The sequence below is a fragment of the Pleurodeles waltl genome, chromosome 8, assembly GCF_031143425.1.
Source record: "Pleurodeles waltl isolate 20211129_DDA chromosome 8, aPleWal1.hap1.20221129, whole genome shotgun sequence".
In the NCBI taxonomy this organism is placed as follows: domain Eukaryota; kingdom Metazoa; phylum Chordata; class Amphibia; order Caudata; family Salamandridae; genus Pleurodeles; species Pleurodeles waltl.
In genome coordinates, this window is record NC_090447.1 from 808,421,789 (window position 1) to 808,442,027 (window position 20,239).

Genomic DNA, 20,239 nt, shown 5'->3' on the forward strand with positions numbered 1-20,239 from the left:
CACCTCCACCCAGTACAGGCTTTGTTCCTGGTCACAGAGTGCACAAAGGCACTCACCCCATGTGGCCAGAAACCCGTCTGGATGTGGCAGGCTGGCAGAAACTGGTCAGCCTAGCACTAGTAGTTGGGCTGGTAAACAGGGGGCATCTCTAAGATGTGGATTTATTGTGCTGAGAAGTTTGATACCAAACTTCCCAGTATTCAGTGTAGCCATTATTGAACTGTGGAGTTCGTGTTTGACAAACTCCCAGACCATATACTCTTTATGGCTAGCCTGCACTTCCAATGTCTAAGATTTGGCTTTGACACTGTAGGGCCATAGTGCTCATGCAGCTATGCCCTCACCTGTGGTATAGTGCACCCTGCCTTAGGGCTGTAAGGCCTGCTAGAGGGCAGACTTACCTATGTCACAGGCAGTGGGTTGTAGGCATGGCACCCTGAGGGGAGTGCAATGTCGACTTAGTCTTTTTCTCCCCACTAGCACACACCAGCTATGAGGCAGTGTGCATGTGCTGAGTGAGGGGTCCCCAGGGTGGCATAATACATGCTGCCGCCCTTAGAGACCTTCTCTGGCCACAGGGCCCTTGGTACCAGAGGTACCATTTACAAGGGACTTAACTGTGTGCCAGGGCTGTGCCAATTGTGGAGACAAAGGTACATTTTTGCTGGTTAGCAGGATCCCAGCACACTTCTCAGTCAAGTCAGCATCAATATCAGGCAAAAAGTGGGGGGTAATTGCAACAAGGAGCCATTTTCCTGCAGGGGAGAAGACCAATATGGGTGCTGTCCAGGACAGGAATATCATACATATATTTTAGGATTTGTATGACCTTATCACCCATATGTGTGGAGGAGGGGGCTCACAGTACCAAGGGCATTACCAAGATGAGTACAAACTAAACAACAAGAAGGGGAACATACAACCCTGCTTAAGCTCCTTGATGTTGCAATGCATCAGGAAATGTGGTTGTGCTTTCCTAGCTTAACTCTTACCCAAGTGCCTGTGCACAAATATTTACTAGCTCTTAGTGATTGACTAGTGTGCCCTAACTTTTTAGCTTTCTCAAAGAAGACCACCTTCCACTCATCAAATGCTGCTGGGTAATATACCAAGCATGCATAGAGATGTGCATTCAAAACATGTTTTGCTTGAAGAATTAAGTAGAATAAACTCAGTACATTGACAATTGTACTGCATTAGGGTCTAAAGCCCATCTGATAGACGGAAATGATCTAAATTCCCAGAAACGCATGCCTCCTGCTCTGTCAATAAAACTCTTGCATACAATTTAACATCTATGCATTATAATCCTATTAAACGATAATTTTGCTGGATTGCATCAATTTACCACTTTGTATAGAGGGTATTACATTGACCCTTTCCTAGATTCAAGGATCTCGGAGAAATCATAAATAACAAAACAGAGAGGCTAACCAAGTTCCCCAAAATGAGGTATCTGTATCAAGGAGAGAGGCAGGAATTCCATGTGGTCTTGGTGCACCTGCTGACTTGGTTTTCCTTATGCTTTACCTCACCACAAAACGTGAAATGGTTAAATGGCGAGATTCCAATTTGTGATAGTTATTATTGGTAAAGTTAATTATTAATTACTAGAGTGTTGCCCAGATTTGAGGCATCCCATAAAGGGAGTTGATAAGACACAAAGGGGGTCATTCTGACCCTGGCGGTCACCGACCGCCAGGGCCAACGACCACGGAAGCACCGCCAACAGGCTGGCGGTGCTTCCTGGGCCATTCCGCGGTCAGAAAAGGGAAACCGGCGGTTTCCCGCCGGTTTACCCCTGGCCCAGGGAATCCTCTATGGCGGCGCTGCTTGCAGCGCCGCCATGGGGATTCCGACCCCCTTCCCGCCATCCTGTTCCTGGCGGTTCTTACCGCCAGGAACAGGATGGAGGGAACGGGTGTCGTGGGGCCCCTGGGGGCCCCTGCACTGCCCATGCCACTGGCATGGGCAGTGCAGGGGCCCCCTAACAGGGCCCCACAAAGATTTTCAGTGTCTGCTTTGCAGACACTGAAAATCGCGACGGGTGCCACTGCACCCGTCGCACCCCTGCAAATCCGCCGGCTCCATTCGGAGCCGGCTTCCTCTTTGCAGGGGCTTTCCCGCCAGGCCAGCGGGAAAGTTAGAATGACCGCCGCGGTCATTTGACCGCGGTGCGGTCTTTTGGCGGTTTCCGCCCGCCGGGGTCGGAATGACCCCCAAAATCGCTTGTGAGTTATTAGTGACAATATTCTTACATAACGATCTAATGTGAAACCAAGTATTCTTTTTTCTTAAGCAATATTTGTCTTTTGTAGCTTTTCTTAGAAAAGTCGTTTTGAAAATAGCCTTTCGCTTAAATTCATTTTGTGGTAGATGTCTTTGTTACAACGTAATAATTGTCTTGTGTAAAATCAATTTTGAATGCCTGTCTCTTCGAGTGGGCCATTGAACTGTGTCTTTAATGGTCGTAATTTGCCAATGGCCTTCAAAAAGCTCTCCCTCAAAGAGACTATTTTGTTTTCCCAAAAAGAGACAGAAGTCGTGGCTTTGGTAAGTAACTTGTGTGACAGATTTGTAGAAAAGTTGTCATTTCTCCAAACATTCTCCCACATGGGCTGACCACTTGATATGCTGCAAACATTCCAACTCTGTACTGAGTCAAAAATATCCATGAGTCCTTGAAGCAGACCGACATTATCAGCTAGGGTAAGAAAATGCTGATGGATGATTTCCAGACTGGCCATTACTACAAGATTTCTAAAATTGTTTAAGTGAGGCAATAACCAAAATATGTAACCAAGCACTGCTAATTTCCAGTTGAAATAGGTGTGTAATGGAGTACCATTTGCTATGCAACCCAGAGAAACACTGACAGGGCAGTAATCTGCCATAGACTTAGTTTATAATAATATTTTGAGGATGATAATATTAGGAAATACCTATATTGGAAAATTCAACCAAAACAAACCAGGAACAAACTAATGAACAAAACAATGGCTTCCTGATACATGAATTGTCTGATAATAATTGTGAGTCACAACAACAGGTACACACATGTTTATGAGTTACACCCCAAAAACATTTGCCTGACAAATGAATGAAATAGATATTTAGAAGGCAATTGTAAATTGTGCAAATGTATTGGATTATTTTTTTTCTTAATTAAAGAGAAATGAACCACCCAGGCCTAGTGACCACTCACTGAAATAATTTATGATGAAATGCATAATTATGCAATATTAATTCCATAATAATGCAATAATAATAGTTCCTGTACATAGGCAATATTCACTGTTTTATTGGAGACGGAGAAAGAACAGGCTTCATCTTTGGTTACGAGTCATCCATTTTCAAGATGTAAAAGAAAAAACTGTTAAAAGTTTATGGGCGAGACACCTTGTGTCACTTACTGACTTTGTAATTTTACTGTACGAGGGTCCTCCTGGACAGTCCCTCCTGATGGAGGGTTGGGAGGCTCCTTCCCTCTCTCTGTGGGCAGTTTGGCTTTTAGGCACTTCAGGTCTGATGAACACCTTCTGCCAGCAAGGTATTGATTAGGGGTTTTCCCCTCACCCCTTGGAAGCTGTCTGTGAGATAGACACCAATTCTGGTTATGCAACAGTCCTCTGAGTATTGTGTGGAGGACACCTTTCCTTAACCATAGAGAACTCGGAACTAGAAAACAAGTGGGCCCCTGGGTCAAGCAGTCAAAGCAGACAGGAGATGTGGATCCACTTTCTGCATTTTCAGGACTAGTTTAAAGTGGTTCTCCTTTCAAGTGACCTTTCCCAGCAATTCTCCATGCACTGCCTTTGTGTAGTGATGCTCCTTAAAGAAAAGTAGAGGTAAGTCTATAGCACCCACAAAAGAGGCACAAAGCGATAAGAGCTCTCTGCACTTGTATGTATTCAGCCATACTGAAGAGTGATCAGGGGGAAGACAAAAGCCTGGCCTTGCCTAAGGGTTCCCCTTCACCTTGAAAAAAGGAGAGTGCGGTTCCACCATAAACCCCTACCATCTAGCAAATAGCAGTGCTACAGAAGACTAATCATCAACGGCTCTCAACAAAAGGCCTAAACAAATTCCTAAAGGAATCCTACCTTCTCTCGCCTGCTCCAAAGTCTAGGTCTCCATTCTCCAGCTTCAGGAATATCAGCAATGTCCTACAGTGTCTGGGTAAGCAACTTCACTTTATTTTGTGCAGTAGGCCATGGGCATCCAAAATGGATCTCACTGTCCTTTACCTCCCTGGCTACTTATACACACATTGTATGTACCACACAAGCTACATTCACAAACACACACAACATGCACTAGGGGCATTAGTGCTAGGATCTGGGTTAGTGCTACAAAGAGGACATTTGCACAAGTGAACCAGTGGGCCTCCAATCCAGTGACACAGATAAAAAGATATGGTCATAACTAAGGAGTCATGGAACAGGCTACACAGCTAACAATACTCTATATTGTAAACACATAAGAGGGGTAATATTGGACTGTCAGTAAAATGAAGGTGTAGAAGCATATCCCAGAATGCGTAGATTACTGTGCTTAACATTTACTCAGTTCCCCGCCCCAACTGTGCACCATAGAGCTCAGATGTAACCTTTATTGTTTATTTAACAGTACAAAATTCAGTTTGGTCCATAGTCACATTTTGAAAGCTCAACGTTTTTTGTTCGTTATGTTCCTAAAATGGACAAATTTACAAGTGTATACATTCAAACCACCTGTGTGATGTAAAAAGTGCCAACAGTTTTTGGTAGCAGAGAATGGTTGGATGATTCCTCTATTCCAATGATTTACTGGTCCCTTTGTTGCTAGTTAGATATAATTTAATGGCTCTCTACCCAAACTCTCCATAGTCCTAGTACCTAAATCATCTGGATGTATCAGTCCAGTTGAAGTAGCATTACAGAAGTATAATTAAGACAAGACCTGTTCTTGTCTTGCATTGGTGTGTGGCTTGATGAGTAGTTTTCTTGCAACCTGTGAATCATGATACTTTGTGAGCTGTGTGATATGAGTGAGAAATTGTTTCGGGGCATAGTGACATCCGTCTTGTAAATGGTTCTGTCTTGCGCTTGCACATCAATCACATTGAAGCTGAATTTGCGTTACAATGTATATGTTTTACACGAATTGCTCAAATTTTGAATTGTGTTTATTGAAGTTCACGTTGTAGATAAAGTGCTTAAAGGAGGTTCACCTGCTCATTTTATTATTTGATTCTTCAGACTTGTCTGTGGTTACATGAATGTCACAAGATTACTGCTGATGATAAACGTATGCAAATTCATTTGAATGTAACTTTTAACATGACGAAGATTGAGTATTTATGACATGCTAGGTATGAAGTGAAAGCACACCCTAGGCCCGCATAGTTTGAAACATTGAAAGAGTGGGATTTCTCAGTGAAAGAAAACAAATGTAAGAGAATGTCACAGGATCAGGTTAGAAAAACAGTGCGTAATTGAAAACATGCTAGAAGGTGAATGCAAAAGAAAGGATGGAGAGAGGACATGGTAGAAGGAGTAGGAGTGTTTCCTGCAATTGTTGAAGAGACAGGCAAAAAGAAAACAAAGAATAATGACAAAGATTAACCTATCAATGATAAAGAGAAAAAAAAAAAAACACTTTCCTGTGATTCTGACAGAGAGGATGGCTTTTCAATGATTTAAGCACACTTCTGTATAATGATGAAGTTCTGCAAGTACAGGAGAGAGGAGCTAGAGATTTGAGTACTGCCTTGTCAGAACCGAGTACTTGTACACTGATAGTGTCAGCACCAAGTGAGCCAGAAGAAATTCATATTGTCAGACTTAAAATTGAACTGAGAGAAATTATCAATAGTACTACTAATGAAGACAGAGTAATGTATTTTAATGAAGAAGAGTTGAGATGTTTGAGTAGATAAGCAGCAAGGTGTGTGTGAGACACATATGAAAAGCTTGGCAATTTGGGCTGGACTGTTCCCATGGGGAACAGGGTCAAGACTGATTGGTATATGGCTGGGTCCAAACTGGGATGGAATGGTGACAAAAAGAACGATGAAATAAACCCATTTCTGTGACTGTGGGTGAGTGTTGAGCCTACAAGTAACATTAAATGTACATGCCCTGGGCATATGTAGTGCACTTTACTAGAAACTTACAAGTAAATTAAAGATTCCAATTTGGTTTAAGCCACTGTTACCATCTTTTAGGGGAAAGGGCACAAACACTTCAGCACTGGTTAGCTGTGGTAATGTGAACAGAGTTCTAAAGCCAGCAAAAACGAGGACAGAAAAATGGAGGAGGTAGGCAAAAAGTTGGGGAGAAGATCATCCTAATGCTGTCAGGTCTAATGCAGATAATGTTTTTAAAAATGTTAAAGTGTAATGGCTTTTGTTACATCCTAGTTGTCAGTTTCTTCTCAAGCTCTGTGGAGACCTTTCCGTCTAGGAGACGTGGCAGCTTAACCATAGCTAAGCTCTTGTTGAAAGAGTTGATCCCTAGATTTGGTTTGACGACTTCTTTATAATCAGATAAAGGGACTCCCTTTAAGAATGATTTGAGGAGGCATTTATGCACCACATTTAAAATACATCAGCATTTTCATAGTAGTTATTGACCTGAAGCATGCTGAGTGGTTGAGAGAGTGAATGGTATTCTCAAGTCAAAGCTATCAAAGACTTCTAATTGAACATCTCTGAAGTGGCAGATTGTTTGCAATTAGCATTAATGAGTATAAGAAGCACCCAAAATAAGATGACTGGACTGTCACTTCATGAGGTCCTGATGTGGAAAGTGATGCAAGTTCCTGGTTTCCATGCTGCAGCGCTTGTGAATATTTTTGATGATCTTATGTTAGACTACTGCAAAAGATTGCCTGATGTTCTACGCGCTAGTCCTCACCAAGGAAAAAAACTACACCATGAGCAAGTGAAGCGTAGTGCCATGACCTGATTATTGGAGACTGAGTCATGGTGAAGAAGCATGTGAAAAATAACTGCCTGTGTTATTCTTGTGACAAATACTGCTGTGAAGTATGCAAGGTTGCCTCAGTGGATCCATGCATCTGAAGAAGTGGTGATATGAACCACTGATTCACAGTGTCAAATTCAAGTTTGCTATGTGGATCCAGTGGGGGAGCAGGAAAACTGAAAAGAAGCATAGAGTGTACAAGCATAGAGTGTACAATAGTAAAGTGAACAAAATTAGACCACAAGAGTGCAGAAAAAAGTGTAAGTTTCAAAATCCCCCAGATAGGATCAAGTCTCTACAATCAAAAACTGCACAGACCACACAACAAGCGAAAAGCAGAACAAAAGCATCAAAAGAGAGCCAGAGTCTCAAAACTGTGAAAGAAGAGTCGGAAGAACAAGAAACAAAGCAAGAAGAGACAATTTTGAGTGAGGAACCAGTTGTCAGAAGATCTGCAGGAGTGAGACTACCGAAAAAGAAGTATGCATCATCACAGTGAGTGCATCTGGCTAGCATTGAGCCTGAGCAAAGAGACATGAATGGCATTGTTTGAAAGACATTCATTTTTGATGAGCCACTATGAAAATGCTGTGAAATTAGTCAACATTCAGTGTTGATGATGGAGTACTGAAGAAATTAATTTTACTTTTTGAGTTTTGAAATTGTAAGAGTGCAAACATTAATTATCTTTAGAGTCCAATTCTTTGTTCAGAATAATTTTGATTTTATACCTTGCTTTATGTTTCCAGTAGAAGATAGTTGGTTTCCTTGTAAACATTGATTGAACTGAGTGACTATATAGTGGTGTATGAATTTTTAAAGACTTTGAAGACGTTTGCCTCACAGATAGTTCACATATAGAAGAGAAACTTAGATTTTTGTTTTTTATTTGTTTGTATTTGACTTTTACAGAAGGAAGTCATGGCTGAGATTAAAAATAGCTTTTGTTTAGCTTTGAATATATTTTCTGTAGTTTTCCTGATAATAATATTGAAAGGTATCTTCGTTAGCCTTAATTGTCCAGCCGGAACCACCTCTCCTAGATCTGAAATTAAAACGTATGCTGGCACTAATGTTTAGAGGGATTAGAGATTAATTAATAGTGAAATGTTTATTAATAATTATTCAGATAATGTGTATGCTATTCTGTTAAAGGAGTATTTAGTAATAACGAATGTCACAAATTGTTTTATATTTATCTGCTTCTATTACAAATGGGGTAACGTATAATCAGCTGTCCCTCACCTACGGACTCACATTTAGGGGCATATTTATACTTTGCTTGCACCATTTTAGTGTCAATAATTTTGATGCTAAAACGGCACTAAGCTAACTCCATATTTATATTTTGACACTAGACCCATCTTGCATCTAAATATTGGAGTTAGCGTCATGTTGTGGATGTGGCAAATTACCTTGTGCTAATTAGATGCAAGGTAGGAGTTCCCGTCCACAATATGACGCTAACCTCCTGCCGCCTTATTTATCCTCCAGCGCAGAAACAACGCGCACGGAGTACGCGCCTGGGTCAGACGTTAGGGTACCTGTGGGCACATTTCCATAGTCAAACACCATGGAATAGGCCCTCAGATGCCCACCCTAAGCCCCAGCAACACCCCCACCCACACCATAATCAAAACTTGTGCTTTTTATGCAAGAATAAGACTGTTGCAACAAATGTTCTAAAAGGCATTCCACATCTTTCTTGTGCCCAATCTTGGGTAGCTTAGGTTGCATCAAAACGGTAGATCGTGTTCCATCATTTCCTTGGTAATCTGAGTAGTCAGGATTGAGGTTGCAAAACCCATCTGGTACCCTGGTGTGTTTAGGGGTTCAAATGAGGCACTGTAAGCTAGCTAGGAACCATGTCAACATTTTCTGATGGTGTATATGGGCTGAGTCCTTATACACAATCCTGCTTGATTCATAGTCATCGTATAACATGGCATCACCAATGTTATATGTCAGGTACTTGTTAAATGGGTCTCCTGAGTAGTAGTTAAATACCCAGGTGTTCCCTTCTTAGCTTATATGGAGACGTCTGTGGTGTTATGGATTAATCCTCCTCAGCTTAGAGGAAATCCTTATTTCAGTCTGTAGGTTGTTCAAGCTTAAACTCTTAAAAGGATTACCCTACTATAGTGTTCCCTCTCTGAATCCCATTCTTAATATGGTGAATAGAGTTAACATGCCAGTTAACTGTAGACAGGCAGTCACAACATATATGGCACAACAGAGAATGTCTAACACTGGAGGTGAAGTTACCGTCGTGGTAGATGCCCACAAAGCATATACATTTTTATTAATTGGTCAAATTTCCTGCAGTAGATGCAAACACGCAAACCTTCCATACATACACTGAGGTGGCTGCACCAAATTAATACAGACTGTGGGGGTCATTATGACTACAGTGGTCTGACCGCCACATTATGACACTGGTGGAGATGCCACGGTCCAACCGTCAACACCGCCAGGCTGCCACCTGCCTGCAGCCTGGTGGTCCCGGCAGTTGTAATCCACCAGGGCAGCGCTGCAAGCATTTGTACAAGTTGAAACACCAGATCAGAGGGTAAGCCCTCCGAGAAGACAATGGGGGTCATTATGACCCCGGCGGTCAGCAGTAATATGGAGGAAAGTACTGCCAACAGGCTGGTGGTACTTTCCTTCATATTATGACATTGGCGGTTTGGCTAAAGCCAGACTGCCAATGTACCACACCGACTGCCACGGCGGTAACGGCCGCTGGGCTGGAGACTTCAATCTCCAACCCAGCGGCCGTCACTTGCCCGCCTGCAGGATTATGACCCCACCTACCACCATGGTTTTCGTGGCATCCTTACCGCCACGAAAACCATGGCGGTAGGCACTATCAGTGAGAGGGAATCCCTTCCCTGTCACTGATAGGGGTCTTCCCGCCCCCTCCCCCTCCACAGGTTTCCCCACCTCCCTTCCTCTCCAAACCCCCCTCCCTTCACACATGCACACACGCATACACACACCCATTCCAACAGTCATCCACGTGTGCATACATCCATACACACACACATCCACACGCACTTACATACATACACGCAGACACGCATTCACACAACTCAACATACACGCACACACCACCCAAACATGCACACACATACAACATGCAACACACAACTGAATACACGCATCCACAGTTATACACACACCTCCCCAAACACACACACAACACCCCTCTCCCCTGTCCGGGCACCCACTTAACAGGATCCAGGGGGTCCTCCGGCAGGAGATGGGACGAGACGCTGCTGCCAGCAGCAGTATCCGCCAGCAGAACACCGCCAGGCTGTATTAATTCTCATAATACAGCCAGCGGCAGTCTACTGGCGTGGCGCTGCTGCTGGCAGCGGAGCCACCTTACCGCCATCTGCCAGCATGGCCACAGCTGGATTTCCGGCATCATTCTGGTGGAAATATGGCTGTGGTCATGGTATGGTGGATGGCTGGTAGCCGGGGCGACGGTCTTTTCGTAGCCGTCGCCACAGCGGTAGGGGGTATTTACCGCCAAGGTCCAAATGAGGGCCTAAATGACTTAAACATTAAAATTGAGTGAGACATTACATGCACTATTAAGGGAAAAATTGACATACAGTCATGACATTATGTTAGCTGAAGTAGATTGACCGCCTGAGTTTGTTAGGAAAGTCCCAAAAGGAGAAGATTTGATACTACCATCCTTCTCAGTTCTTGTTCAACAAGCATTCCCTTTTACCTTATAATACCTATACTCTCAAGTCAACAAGTGCAACCACAATACCCTATTAAACATGAAGCAAAAACTCCAGTGAGGGAAATTCTCTCACAACTTGAGTACCAGGGAGTACCTGAATCCTGTGTCACTGCTATAAATAATCCTCTTTTTCCCACCATGAAGCCAAATCATTCCCTTTGCATAATCTTAGACCACAGACATTTAAACAGTCACGAACGTACCTTTGCTACTCAAAAGTATGACTCTAATGAACAACATAGCATATAAAAAATACAAAACAACCTTGGACATTTCCAATTGTTTTCCCTTTCAAAACATAGCACCTGAATACAGAGACGTCACAGTGTACTAAACCCAAGCATCACTGCAGTGATTTTGTCGACTCCCTCAGGGGTATTGAAACAGTCCTGGACTTTTTGCTGCCAAGTAACATCAATTTTATACAAAATTGACTCAGCAGCGTTGTCTTATGTTGATGACATCTATCTGACGGACAATGACTTAAACAGACACTTAGAGCAAGTAGATCGCATAGTGTTGAGATTTTCCGAATGTGGCTACAAATTCAATTTTTAGAAATCATAAATTGCTTTTCTTAGTGGGAGACAAATTGTTTAATGAAGGCAAAAGTCTTACCCTGCTCTTCCTAGAGAACTGTGCTCTTTTACATCCACCAAACACCATAAAGAAATTACAGTCACTGTTAGGCTTCCTAAATATTGGTGGAACAAGGATACCATACTGTGCACAGCAAATCAAACCGTTGCATGACTTATTTTGCCCAGATTGTTGGAGTACACATTGGACACTTGAACATACACAAATACTCAGATCATTACAGAATTACATGCTAGCATTAAGGCACTTACTCATGCCAACAAGATGGATACAGTGAGCCCCTTCTTTGACAGCCACTGATGAAGATTATGGCCCTCATTTTGACTTTGGCGTTCTTTCTTGAAGACCGCCAAAGCTGTGGGCACCAGAAGACTGCCAGTGCTGGCGGGCTTCCGATCACCGCATCATGGGTACTGCTGGATTTCAGCCACACTTTGGGAGGAACTCCAGCAGTAGTTGTGCTGGCGGGTGGAGGCGCATGGGCGATTTCACCACTGGCCCCGCCAGAAGGACACCGCCCACCCTATTATAGACAATAATATGGCATGACGGTGTCCTGATGGTGGGGCGCTGCCGGAGGTGGAAACGCCCATTCTCGTTCTCTGCCGGATGACCTCCTTCCCAGACCAGGTAAGTTGATTGTCCGACAGGGGAGGGGATGGGAGGTGTTGTATGTGCATGTGTGAGTGGGTGTTTGTCTGCATGTGTGTATGTATGCTTGTCTGTGTATATGCGTGTTTGGATGTGTGTATGTATGTGTGTTTGGATGGGTGTGTGCATGCGTGGTTGAATATGTGTATGAGTGCTGAGGTGAATGCGAGTATGGATGCGTGTGAATGCATGTGTGTATGTAAGTGTAGGTGAATGAGTGTATGCGTAGTGCGTGTGGGTGTCTGTGTGCATGTATGCGGGCAGGGGCCTTGGGGGGAGGGTGGCACTGTACCTGGAGAGGGGTGGAGGGCGCTGTATCTGGAGGGGCTGGGGGCACTGTACCAGGAGGGGGGGTGGAGGGAGAGGCGAAGGGGTATTGTGCTTGCTGAGTGAGGGTGGGGGAGTCATCTACTGGTGACAGGGAAGAAATTTCCCTTCATCGGTAGCCTTTCAACCAGGGTTTTCGTGGCGGTGCTACCGCTGCGGAATCCCTGGTGGAAAAGCAGCTCCTAATACCACCGGCGGTCTTCTGTGGATCGTCGGGTCGGAGATGTTCATCTCCGGCCTGGCATGTCCAACCCCCCTGGTGGTATAAATAGAAATGTGGCGGGTTGGCTGACGGTTGTGAATTCATCTTTAAGGCTTTCATGGATACCATGGGAACTCTGGGTGTTGCTGTGAATTACTCCTCTCCTTATCATCCACGGGGAAATTTGATAGTGGAAAGGAAGAACCATTACTTAAAGCAGTCCTTAATAGCTACAGTATTAGGTTCAGGTCATAGTTGGATCAATCACTTGTATGGAATCCAGAGAGCTTTAAATAATCTGCTGAGAAGATCTTTGTCTCCTACCAACCACCTTTTGAAGAGACTACCAGTTCTCCTTCTCTACGTGAGGTCCCTGGTTTTGCACAAACTGCCTCTGGTTACCTTATCAACATTGATGTTTTTTCTTCTAATTCTTCACACACGTCTTTGCATGGTGTACGTGCTTTTCTTGCCTTGCGAAAAAAGACTTACCTGATTTCTCCTTTGCCCTATACTTTGATTGCTATTTCATAGTTCATTGTTGTTCCTTTTCCTTTGGATTAGGTCTGTTACACCATTACTCTTGATTTTGAATGGACATTACCTTCCAGAACGAATTGCTACTCTGAACTTAAAACTGAAGATTTGTATTTGAGTTCTGCAAATGATGGTGAAATGTTTCATTACCATCATTATGCTTATCATTATTCCAAAACATACATGACAAAGTTTGCGTATTGTTCAAGACACAATCGCTTGGACTCAAGTTCCTACTTTACAAACTTATCCCTTCACCAGCAAACTAAAACATGCTTACACTAATTAAATTATTTTATTCTGATTCATTTCTATCTGAATTAATCCTACAGGGTTATGAATATTGGGAAAATAGTATTGATTTGAAGTCAATTTGGACAACACATAATTGCCCAGTACAGAGTACAGATGCATTATTCAGAGCCTGCATAATACCATGGCACATGATTTTCCTGACCAAAAAAATTCAAAAAACAGCTTGTATGGGTCTGCCTAAAATTAAAGACATGGCTTTACCTAGCATTCCCTCTATTGCACATTTTGAAAATTGGCAACACTTTGCAAACTTTACAGAAGATCAATTAAATTACATGATGCAGAATGGTACATATAAACCTTTCCTTTCAGGTCCAGACAGATGGTTAGTGTGGCCATTCAACACTAACGGTTGTCATGCACATTTCTTAAACTCCACTTTGGGTTTTAAAGCTAGGAGACAATACCCCTAATACTTGCAGTCTCAACATTCAGGGGTACTGACCACTTACAATGAGGTGAAATTGTGTCAACTATGTTTAGAACATTTTACCTTAGCAGCAGTGAAAGACTCACAAGATTTCTGGTTAGGTTCTAGAACTCCACGTCAGAAACACTTCCCATCTATGCCATATATAATGGGATTCAGAAGTTTTACCAGAAAGACGCTGCTGAACGATTGAGACAGATTGATGGGGAAAATTTAAATACATTTTTTGCTATTGTAGACAACGGTTTGACTACTCCTTTAACTCTCATTTATTCTTTGAATCATATTATGTCATCTTCATCCAATACTATACAAAAAGAGATGTCTTTATAACAGCATGGACAGAACTAGTTGAGATCGATTATGCAATTGAGTTGGACATTACAGGTTTTAAAATCAAACCGTGCACCATGAAATACCTGAACACAACAGAGTTGTTTTTGCCCTTTAATATAACATATATTCAGTGGGTTATGGCAAAATGAGATGCAGCTTAGACCCTTCTGAACATTGATCTCTGAGCAAAATTACCGGTTTCAGTAGCCGAAGCACCATCAGCCACATGGCTAATCCATGGCTTTATTTTGATATCAATCTCTACAATTCAGTTGACATCCTGCTTGTAGTACTATCTATTAAGTAGATATGAAGCTATGGGGATAGGTTTGTTCACAAGTCCTGGGTTCTGTCTTTCAATTACAAGAGTGCACATGGGGATACAAAAGTCTTCCATAGTGGAAACAAATTTGAAATTTTGTTTGGCCACTCATTACTTTGTAAAGAGGTCATGCTGCATGGTGAGTGTAATGCCTCTATGGAAAATTTTGTGTGCTATCTGAAACGAGCATCACTCTCCTTGATTCACTCAGTGTTCCGATTGCTCTTGAATGGGAGTTATTTGGTTCTGAATGACCAAGGTTGTTGGCCTTCCATCTCTATTTTTGGTCTGAATTTTGAAAAGCTGAACCGACTGAAAGCCTTTTTGTTTAAGAAGGATGTTGCTATATCATCTGCCAGGGAGACTTTGATCTGCAAGGTCGTTTGCTGAAGTTCAATCATTATTCCATACTAACTTGTCCCAGCATTTTAGTCGACTTGTTCACCAAATATTGAATGCATTTATTATTGTGGGAGTCGTACATGTTTTAAGGCAATTGGATCTGGGTTTGTGAGCATGTTACAGTCTGTAATTGGAGTGACACCATCCTTTCTGCACTCTCTGGATTCCAGAGTTTTTGGAGGTATACTGATTGTACTGTTCCTGGTCATTGCTACTTTGGTTTTGGTTGTTCTGCTCCGCAATGGATGTTCTACCAACACAAGGCCAAATAGTGATGATCTGCTACACATTCTACTGTGTTGTGAACTTATGATACAGTACTTTGGGGGTGTCCCTGCTCCAGGAATTGAACTTTTTACTGGTCTTTGTCGTTTAGACCAGCATGGGTACAATGTGTTCCATCTTGGGAAGCCAAGTCCTGCCTGGTGAAAACATGAGGAGTAGAGGAATCCCCCAGACAGATTTGTGAATTGCTGCATTCCTGAAGGCTGGGTGGGACATGCACTGGAGGATGGGAGAGCAAGGCCCAGGAAGAGAGAGATGGGGCTGATAAAGTAACCTTAAAGAGTAATGCTGAGGGCCCAGATTTACCTTTCTGATGCACATAGCACTGTGGCTGACATCAAGGTGTGAACTTGTTTGAATCTTGTTGTGGTTTAATCAGCTTTGGAATCCTGCCAGTTGTGACAGACATTATTCAGGAGGAAGAAGAATGGGGAAAGATGTCCACTTCAAAGATGTAGAACCCCTACATAAAACTTCAAAGACCCAGACACTAAAATACATTTTGTGTCTAGAAAAAGGACTGTATGTAGGGGAGTCTGAGAACTCAAAGCTTTTTCATCTGCCAAGCATCCAAATGGGCTGTGTGAGGAGGGAAAGCTCTGTAAGTCTGCTGCCTGTGACCAGGACTAGGGGCCCAAGCCTGCTAGTCTAGCTGCAGGGTGAGAGGACATCACCCAGGGAAACCAAAACCACCTGCTCTGGAGCCTCGAGCACCAACACCTACCTGCTCACCAAGACCCCACAAGAGCTGAGGAGAGCGTTGGAGGGAATGAGGTTCAGAAGGGAGCCCCGACATGAGGACTCCCTGTGCTAGGTGTAAAGAATTTGCTCCAGCATAGATCAATGTGCTAGACTGATGTGCTAGACTCCGTATGCAGGAGGTGCTGCTGTGTACTGAGTTATGGGGCGAGGTGGAAGAAACCAGCACCAATTGGGCTGTCGCCCATGCGCAGGATGATTTTGGTGACCCCTATGGCAGGAGGATCGTCATGGATGCCACTATCAGGTCAGTGTGACCGCATTTGTGAGTACCAGGGTAGCGACCCTGTATGTTAGGTGGGGTCGCTGTAGATGCTGAGGCCAAGGATCATCACCCGAGGTCAAGAAAGTGCTGCTGTGACCAGCCAGAATTTTGTGGAATGCACTGAAGGAGGGTTGAGGATCAACGGGACACAGCCGGAGCTCCACTGAAGCAAGGAGTCCACCTGTTTTCCCTGCAGAGGTAAAAGTAACTTACAGTATCATCTGCGGTGCAAACCCGATTGTCGGAAACAGCCTGTAGCGTGGCTCAAGGGAGAGAGCCTGTTGAGTGCTGCCCCATGTGACCACACCCTGCGTCTTTACCAATCTGAAGTAGGACCCCACTGTTGCCCCGTTAAAGAGTTACATCCCACCAGAGCAGGTAAGTCAAGAACTGGGCCTTTGGGGCCCCGGGAGACATACTGCCATTGGTGCTGCAACTCCCTAGACTCCAATGATGGAACTTATGAAAAGAGTTAGAAGAGAGAACACTTGAATACAGCCTAATAGTTTACATTCCCTGGATGGGGTCATCAGTGAATGGGGAATAACATAGAACCGGTTGCACTAGAGGTGGGAGGACAGAGTGCGGCATGACCACTACTAAACACATTTGATTGGACATTGGTGTATTGGTCGTGCTGCTGGCACGTTGAGTTACAGGTCGTGTTTACTGATCTGTATCTGTGCTTCTCCCAAAGGAGCCTAGACTGCTCATCCTATGCTACCCAACAGAGAGTCATATGCAGAAGAGGGTGCTTGGCCCATTTGAGCGGGTTTAATAGTAGGGCAGGCCCAGGACATCAGGAGTAGAAGGCCTCAACCACTACGGTTGTGCCCAGTAACTCCTGCTTCCCAGTAGCCCGCTGAATGAGATTCTGACAGTGCCAAAACCCTTTTCACTTGAACTTTCTTTTCATTTACATTGGAATTTATAGAATTTTGAAAGATAGCACTATTGACCTCTGCTTGATGCAGGCTAGGCCTTTTGGGTCTGAACAGTACGCATTACCTTCATCTCAGATAGCGTTATCTGGTAGGAGAGGAGGTTCAACCTTTCATCAGTTATAGTCAGAACATTGTTGACAAAACTAACATCTGACATAAATATTGTGCCCTAAATATAGTTTATATAAATATCGTCCCATTGGGCAATATATTTGCAAACAATATTTAGGGCAAAATACTTTTGTCAGACAATATTTCGCCTATACTATTTCAGTAAAATACCTCTTTCATCACTCTCCTTATAAAGGAATATTTGGCTCAGGGTGAAATAAAACAATGCAATTTAAAGAAAATACGGCGTTCAACTTTGTTCTCTTGATTAACTCTCCTAGAACTCTAGGATTATTTATTTAGATTTTTCAGTATGCTTTCAAGACCCTTTATCAGAAGTGAATGTGAACACATGCATTCCAAGACATGGTGGAGATCTTGAGCTCAGGTTGTGTCATATGCCTACATTTTTGTTAGGGGGAAATGAAGCTGGGAACTTTAATCTCCTTGTGCATTTCCTGTTTAGTACCTCTGATCTGGATCCATGCTTATGAACTTAGAAATGTAATTGTAATGATATTTATATAGCACTTTCCATCCCTGACAAGGCGTCAAAGTGATTTTCTGTGAGTAGCACACTATTGTCGTACCTAAAAGAATTAGGGGTGTATTAGTGTAGGGAAATATGACTTCATTAGAGTGGTGGAAATGTGAGTCTATTAGTTGGATTGAATTGAATAATATATAGATAGCACAGGGAAGAATCTAGAAAGTGTTCATTGTGAGATGAGGTTTGGGATGAGTAAAAAGAGAGATGGCGGAGGGAAGAGTCTGTAGAAAAGGAATAGCGAGATCATAGTAGTAAAATTAGGTTTGAGATAAGTCAATGGAGACATACATGAAGAAGGAATTTAGAAGGGCTGTTTAGGAGCTCAAAGTAGGAAAATGAGGTTTCGGTGAGCCAGGAGGAGTAGGGGAGGTAAGAGTCTAGAAAGGGTTATTTTGGAGGTCATAGAAGTAGAATAAGATTTTAGATGAGTCAGAGAGTAGAGATAGAGGATAGATTGTTAGACGTATTGGGTTAGACAGAGTAGTGCATTGGAGACAGTGAAAGCTGTTTTTTTATCTTATAAATATGTAGATACCTGACTACATAGAAAGGCTATATATATGTACAAGGAAGATAAGATATTGAGTTTTAAAGTTGTACTGTATAATCACAGACTTGCAGTCCTTGAAGGTAATTTATTTGTGTATTTTTTATAACTCAATGTTTAAAAAATATATATATATATTCTTCCCTAAATGTTATCTTTTCCTCAATATTTTAATAGTGAAGTGCTTGTAGATAAAATAGTTATGATAATATTTACCTACAGTGATAGATAAATACAACAGAGATCCATAAGCATCTAATCAAACAACTTACATAAAAACTACGCAATAACATATAAACATGTTAAGCATTAAAAAATACATATCTATATTTAACCGTAAGTAACATATACATTTGCTAAGCAGACTTAAAAAGTATCTCTGTGTTTTAAACACCATGATTATTAGACTTATTTGTACAAAGAAATACACATATCTAGATACATACATATAATCAAATCATAAATGTTTACATACACAGGGATATGATGTATGTGGTGTCTGAGTATGGTGGCTCTGTAGGAAAAAGCCAACTCTTGAGTAGTCTTCTAAAGATAAGATAGCTATCTGTGGGTCTTATATTTGGGGGTAATGAACTCCATAGTTTGGCAGCTTGAACAGAAAAAGATGTACCACCTGTTGTCTTTTTCTTGTATGGTGGGGTTTTGAGGCGAGATGCCAATCTTGAGCAGAGGTTCCTTTGAACAAAGGTTTTCTCTAACTAATAGTTGAGGTATCACTTTTGGAAGTGACTCCCAACTACCTAATTGAACTATATTTTCATTAAGTCCAATTGCCTATGATAATATTTTATACAGTTAGTGATACTGCCTATACTTGTCTGTGGTACCGGAAGCCTGGAAGGGGTCGATTCTGCATCCAATCCATAAAAAGGGGGACCTCACTCGATCTAAAAAATATAGGTTGACAACAGTATTGGAAGTGGATGGTAAGGCTTTTGAAAAAGTTTTTTAACAAGAGCTTGAAAACTGGATAATGGAAAATAACATCATACCCATGAATCAGACTGGGTTCAGACCCAATTCTTCCACTATAGACAATGGGCTTGCTCTTTCATACTTGGGCGCCAAGGTACAAAAGTCTTCATCCCCTCCACTTTCCACCTGCTTTATAGATTACAGTACGGCTTACGATGCTGTTGAACGTATTACCCTTTGGAAAAAACTAGCTGTTTGGTGGATACCCAAAAAGCTGCAGGCATCCATAACCACTTTATATACAGACATATGGGTGTAAATTAAAATATCTCAAATGCACGCAACAGAGAAAATTTATACCAACAGAGGTTTAAAACAGGGCTACGTCATCTCCCCCACTCTTTTCAATATTTACACCTCTGACCTGGGTGCGGAGCTGCTTAAACGGAACACATTCTCCCCTAAACTGGGTCAGACAACGCTCCCTATAATCCAGCATGTTGATGACCTGGCTCTGTTCCCCAGACCCTGAAAAGGCTGAAAAGAGGTTTGGATATGCTGCACTGTTATAACCTAAAAAACGCTTTGCGGGCAAATGCAGCTAAGATTAAGGCCCTGATCCTTGACCGTCAATTAAAAAAAACATCTGATGGAATGGAATCTTGGCCCTCTAAAGATAGGGATGGAAACTAAATACCATTACCTTGGAATTTGGATATCAAACACCAGTAAAGCTTTACACCAGGCAGCTTCGTTGGCAGAGAAAGCTGGGAGAACTACCTATGCCCTGCCCTAACTCTAGCATCGGCTTAAATCTCTGACCGCAGAGGCAATCAGGAAAGTTATTAAGGCCAAACTACTACCAACAGCCACTTATGGCCATCTTGCATACCAAGGCAGGCTCACCACGCTACTCAAGAACTGCCATATAAAAGCCTACAAGAACATTTTTCAGATTCCAAGACCTGCTAGGCACATAGTGATACATCTGG